The following is a 7,110-nucleotide window of genomic DNA, read 5'->3' as shown; positions in this document are numbered from 1 at the left end:
GCTCTCTCACGCGGCACAACATCAACGACTTTCATTTTATGGTTTACTTTTTGGAACTTTGTCAAATATAATATACAATATTTCTCAACAGCCTAATTATCTTATTCGTGTTTGAGTTTTAAAGTCACCATGAAATCTTAGGCATGGGATATTGCGGTAGGCTATCTGTGAAGATCATATTATTATTTTTAATTTATGTGCCCTCTTAATGTTCAATCAAAATAGCTTCCCCTCCTTCTTGCAAAAAAAAAAAACATCTCTTTTCTTCACTGATGTGTTTACAGATGTGATGGCGGAATAACCTGTCAATCACAGCAATTGCCTAGAAAACGACAATGATCTAACGATCCAATCCAAAAACCAAGTCCTGCCCAAAATTATTGTCTCACAAATTATTGTGAGACATAGCCTATATGGAAAATAATTCCACTCTCATATATGTCAAAATAGGGAAGAAAAGTCTATCAAAAGACTATTCTGTTTCATGCTGTCTAGAGCGGTAATTTGGTCCAATGAGAATTTCATGTGGGCCAGCGGCACAGCGGCACACACATGGTCTTTTGACCATACGTCAACATCCGCCTTTTTAGGGAACCCTTAAACGTCGGTTATATGACGTTATCGGATTCCTAACCCTACCCCAGACCTAAACCTACCCCTAAACCTAACCTAACCGTCGTTAAAGGTAAAGCGTCAGTTGTATGGCCCGGGATCGTGATTAGCCTACATGGCGGCCCGGGATCGTCATGTAACCGACATTTACGGGTAGGCCTACCGCGCAATTGAAAATAGACCAGCGAAATTCTACCGTTTTTGCTAATGTGACCACATTCTAACAGTTTTGCATAAAGCCTCTGAGACCTCTTTAACCGTATCCATTAAAAAAAATATGGTGGATTTTGCTGTATATTTATATGGACACAGTAAGAGCAATATCTGAGCATCGCCTGTCATAGCTGGTTAGAAAACTAATTTACTTACTGGAGGTCACAATGTCACTGTGCTAATGCGGTTTTGCTTTCATTGTGAGGCCATTTGGTCATTTAACCCCGACTACAGCACACACACACACACACACTGACAAAAGCACCTGCTGCTTCAGCCAACAGTCCTTTCATCCCAGATTTAGATCGTCTGATTTAATTGGAAGGTTGTAATTTTTTTTTTTTTTTTTTGCCAGCTGGATATTTCAGTGATCTACAACCCTAACACAATTAGGCAGCATAATTGTTTTATAGCTAAGATTTTACAGGAAGTATTCAAACTGAATGTGCACCCAGAAGATATAAAAAAACGGACTAAAGTTTACTTATGAGAAGAACGTGGATGACAGTTTTCACCATCTTCCATTCTCAGGAATACACTGACGCATCATTTCTAAACCCACAAACAATGAAGCTTCTAGCACTGTGAAAGGTTTATGTTTGTATCACTGTTTCCTGCCAGGTCTAACTCCCTCAATGCTTATGAAAATATGCTTCTTGTGTAGGCCAGTGTTAGTATTAGGTAATACTGATATAACAGTAAAGTGAGACACTGTGGGATGTATATTCTATTTATTATGATGCATGATTCAAATATGCATTCATTTATGATTCGAAAATGCATCATACATCACTGTCATCCAATGTATATTTAGGGTGAACCTAATACCGTTTTTACACATAATGATGGAAGAGTAAACTGAAAAGGCTGTATTCAGTCTATTAACTGATGTCAGTTATCTCCAGTACCATTTTTCATCATAGATAGATAGATAGATAGATAGATAGATAGATAGATAGATAGATAGATAGATAGATAGATAGATAGATAGATAGATAGATAGATAGATAGATAGATAGACATGTTCAGTGTGTGCCAGAGATGACCTAGAAATGGTGATATCCGTGGAGAAAAGAGTAAGGAAAGGGAAAAGGGGGTCATCTTTCTGCCATAGTTTTAATTTGTCCTCACAATTGCTTCGTAGGGAGTCTGCATGCATGATGGGTTGTGAAAACCTAACATTTTGCTTATTATGTGTAATATGTCATATCTGTCAGTGAAAATGCTAGTGAAGTGAAAGAGATTTTTATAGGTTATAAGTCAAATTTTATTTAACTGTCTTAAAAGGTAACTTTTTAAAATTGTTTGTAGGTCTATTTCCCCCCATCTATGTTCTTGAAGCAGTCGGAGAGTCAGCAGAGCTGCCTGGAAATAAATGAGCAACATTTCATGTCAGTGAGTCACAGCAGTTCTTGAATGCCTTGAGCCGATATAATTCATCTGCTGCAACTTTAAGGTGGAAAATAATGCCCATATTCCATCAGCTCAGTGTGCCATTGCACCGGACCGAGCTTAGCTCCACATGCAACGTGTATATGAAGTTATCCAATGGAAAATGACCATGCTCCATATCCAATCTGCTTCTAAGGATTTCATGAAGGCAAGTAATGGGTTTTTTGTAATGCTTTTAAATAATCTCCCCCTGCCTTCACACACAAACTGCTCAAAGCTACGCCACAGGGAAGGAAAATACTTTAATTTATGTAAGATGGTATTTTGAAACAAAAATGTTTTCTGGTGTTTTCTTCACCAGAAAAATCTCTTCGTTAGACTTTCTGCAGCGATTTGTGTAATTGCACAATAAGGTGACATTGGTTAAGATGTTAGATTAGCTAACATGAACTAACACAATCAAAACGATTTTTTGGTATTTATTAGGCTATATAGTTCATGAAAATTTCCACATTTGATAATACGTTACTAAAATTAAAAGTTGTATCAACATTAGCTTATGGATTTGAGCTCACATGAACTAATGTGAATAGTTGTATTTTTATGGACACTTTTCAAATTTCCTTGGATCTCAGAAGCTGAAGCGCCAGCGAAACGGGCGTTAAACTCTTTAAAGTTTTGTGTTTGAACTTCCGTTTTTGCGGTATGTATTTTTCTATTGCATCTCGAGGAATAATTAGCTGGTGAAGTGGGTTTACGTATTGTAGAGTTAAATAAAATGATCATGAGCAATGTAATGTTTGAAACGGATGTCATATCAGATGTCAATAGAGTGCCAAAGTTACGACGTCACTCTGTAGGCCAAACGCGGAGTTAGCGAGTTAGCATTTTAGCACTCGCTCTAAAGTCTCTGGGATTTTTGAATGGGTTTTTGCTAAATCGCCTGAAATAAGGTCTGTGGTGAACAAAGCCTCTAAATATTTTCACGTTTTGATCTATGACATAGAACACACATGTATAACCTACTTGTGGTTTTTTAAACTTTATTGTGTCTGCTTGTGTTTTTAAAAAACTTTATATAGGCTTCAAAATGTATACATTTTGGATTAACTTGTAAAGATTATCTTGATAGACAAAACGTGTAAGTGTCACAACTCTTTGTTAAACACAAATCTTATTTTTTGCGATTTTCCAAAAGTCTATGGGGAAAATGCATAGCTTTTCGATCAAGAGAACCCATGCGCCACTAGCTTCCGAGTTGTCCTACAAAGTGACGTCATCACTTCGGCACTCTATAGCATCACAGTCCCGCTCACAATTTCTCCATTGACAGTTGAGATATAAGCCATAAAAATGTAACCATAAATGGTAGACTTAAAACCAGCTATGGCTGTACTAATCAATTGTATATGCTCATATAAACGCCAAAAGTTCATGGGACACTAACCTTGTTTTAAGATAAATGCCTTTTATTTGTGATGTCTTGGTTAAGTACTTCATTACCCACAATCCTGATCAATCCCACAGTGATGTGATTGGTGGAAGTCATGTAATGTGTCTGAAACCCTGTGAAGGTACATGAAGACTGAAGATTGTGTAATGACGTAGGGCTCAGTTCATTGGCCGCACCTCAGAGACGCCCCCGCGCCATTGGATGCGCAGTTGCCGCAGCACGGCCTATGAGCGAGCCAGATTGCATCAGTAAATTGAGGAAAAGGAGTTTCCCTGCCCATTCACTATAAATTCACGACCCTCATTATGTTACTGCGTTAGTGTGGGGCTATTTTGAGCCTTGTTAGTGGTATTAACTAGCGATTTCTTTTGACTTATTTTATGCCCCCATTACTAGCATTATACGCTAAACAGTTTTTAGAGATAAAACTCTTCACATTCGATTATCATGAAAACAAATCTCAGAGAACAGTTGACTAGGTACCGATGTTTTATTAGACCAAAGGTTCATTTTGCGCCGGAGTTCTCCTTTAATGCAGTATTTAACATTAATGGGACCTACGGACAACCAACTAAGTTCGAAAGAATGAATATTCCACAATGGTTTAATTTCCAGATTTTAGTTTTTACTTTAGCTTTTTAGCGTGCGTGCGTTGGATCCTTCGGTCTTGATCAAGCATCAAGCTACTTCTTTTTCTCCTAAATTCAGTCTGTATTTGCGCATTTGAGGTGCTCTCAATATCTGCTTTGAACCCAACATCAAAACTACACAACACAAAGAGCCGCCTGACAAACCACCCGTCCCTCTTCTCTCTCAGATATTACCAATGCCATTTGAAGAGAGTCAGACATACTTTTGATAGAAAAGTACACAGCAGAGCAGTTATCTTCAGTTTAAGACCATAAGTTATTTGACTATTACGGACAATTTGAGCATTGGTTCTGGAGGATCATTTTCATAGCCATACATTCAGCCTCTTATTTCAGTTAAAGCGCAGCAGCAGAGCATTGACTCTCTTTTGAATAATGACTTATTTGCATAAAATATTCTGTGCATTTTCACACAAACACACCAGCCTCCTGAGAAATTAGGCCCAGTAATGAATCCTCAGATTCATTACGCACAGTTTAATGGGATATAGCCACAGCAGTGATAGATTGTTATGTGAAACAAAGCGAAAGGAATGCAAAATGCATATAAACGTACACACACACACATGCCAGACCATACAGCCTATAAGTTGAACTATGTAGGCTACTTAATAGGGTTAGGGATTGGTTTATGGTTACACTCTAAAAATTGCTGGGTTGTTTTAACCCAATTTTGGGTCAAATATGGAAAAAACTCAAACATTGGGTTAACATGTCACTTAAAAATGTAACCCAATGGCTGGGTTTGTCTATATTTGACCCAAAATTGGGTTAAAACAACCCAGCATTTTTGCATGTAATTATGCAGAATTGATAGTTATCACTATATGTAACAAGGACACTAAAATAAAGTGTTACACAGAGTCAGACATTTGATATGGTGAGCAAATTAAGTAGCTCTCTATATGTTGTGTTATTATTATACATCAATTTAGCTCTCTATCTGCTGACAATAATAACCCGGATAAATAACCTTGCACTGCAGAACACGAATGCTTCATATCATCATCCCTCCTGAGTTCGGATCCTCTGAGATTGGGAACTGAACAACACCAAAGCCGTGTTTGAGATGTCAGTGTTGACGACATGAAGCATATTTTTAACAAGAATAAGCTTTTGTTGTCTTGGCAGATGTTTTGTGTCTCCTGCAGGTGCTGATGAACAGGACATCATGCTATAAATACATATTAGAAACATTATTCAGTGAATATTGCCTTCATTTTGTTACTTATAAGTAAATTTTGTAATAAGTAAGTTGCTAAACCCATTTAAAAAAAATAAAAAAAATTGAAAAAATAAAATAAAAATTGCCATGGCATCATATCACATTTCCATTTAGTTGAAGCACTAAAATAACTAAAACTAAACATTATTAAAATAATAAATAATCCTAATAAAAATATATATACATATATGAACAAAACAAAAATATATAGATAATATAATATAGAAAATATATTTAAAAAATAGATAGAACTAAAATTAACATGAATTATGATTGAACTAAATGATACTAAAATAGCAGCTTCATACAATTTTCAGCATTTGAGTCCCTCTATTAGTTAATGGGTCTCTTTACCCTAAAGTCTCAAATCGTACTCTCCTTCCAGTTCTACTGATTCTTCGTTTATCTGTCAAGCCTTCAAAAGGGAATCTAAGCCACATCAAATAAAGACTTTAATCTTCTTATACACCAGGGCAGATTAACACAGTATATGTGTCACCTCACTTAAAGAGACACTGTTAAAAGCTGATGGAAAATAAATACTCATAAATCAGACATGGATTTCAGTTCGAATGCACTGTAAGGATCTCTACGGTGATTCCATGCGGCCTGACATTTGGTGTCCATTCATTTAAAAAAAAAAAAGCTTACCAGGTTTATATATGACCTTTTGTTGTAAAGAGCATCTGAGTCTATGACAGGTATCAAGAGAAGGCCTTTTTACCAATAGCGGCATTGCCTCTGCTGTTGGAGATGGGCCACTGAGTTTCATTTCAAAAGACAATGGTGAAAATTGTGCTTTTCACTTTCATTGCACAATAAATCAAGCAGTTTCTTTTTTTTTCAGGACCAGCTTAAAAAAAGTGTCCTTAATAACACCCAGGTGGAGATGCTGGTTGTAGCTCAAAAGGAGAAAGCAAAGCAAGGACTAATAGAAGAAGCAGAAAAACACAAATGCAAAAAAGCCACTCTTAATCTCTTTTTCCCATTAAGTGGAAACTTCACACGAGCAGTCAAATGGCTTATAGTCATCATCTCTTCATTTTGACCTAGATTTTATAAATAACCAAACTGGGCCCGTTTACATCCTCTTATTATTATTGGTGATGTTCAGTAACTCAGAAAAAGAAATCCGTGTATCCCATTGCGCACATTTAATATGTTACTATAATAAAAAAAATTGGGCTGTAGAAGTTTGCTTGTTGCTCCTTGTGTAAAAAGAGTATAATTTATTACCCTTAAGAAATATTACACAGAAGAGCATCTATCAAGCCTAAATAATTGTTTTATTTGTTTCAAAAAGAACCATAGAGATCTGATTTGTATTAGCCTAGATTAGTTAGGCATTTTTTATTCATTATTATTAGTATTATTATTTAATTTTCCTACAAGCATATTATGTTAATTTGTAAATGTGTACATAATCCTAAAGTTTACTATTATATGAATACTTGGTTCATTATTTCAGTGGAAAGGGTTATTGCGGGCAAAAAAAACCTTATACCTTTAATTTGAATTAAGCTTTTTTGTTAATGCTTTGGAAAATTAGTAAAAAAAGACAAATC

Source organism: Pimephales promelas, chromosome 10 (genome assembly GCF_988280905.1).
Source record: "Pimephales promelas chromosome 10, fPimPro1.hap1.1, whole genome shotgun sequence".
Classification (NCBI taxonomy): domain Eukaryota; kingdom Metazoa; phylum Chordata; class Actinopteri; order Cypriniformes; family Leuciscidae; genus Pimephales; species Pimephales promelas.
Note: the sequence above shows the minus strand (reverse complement) of the source record.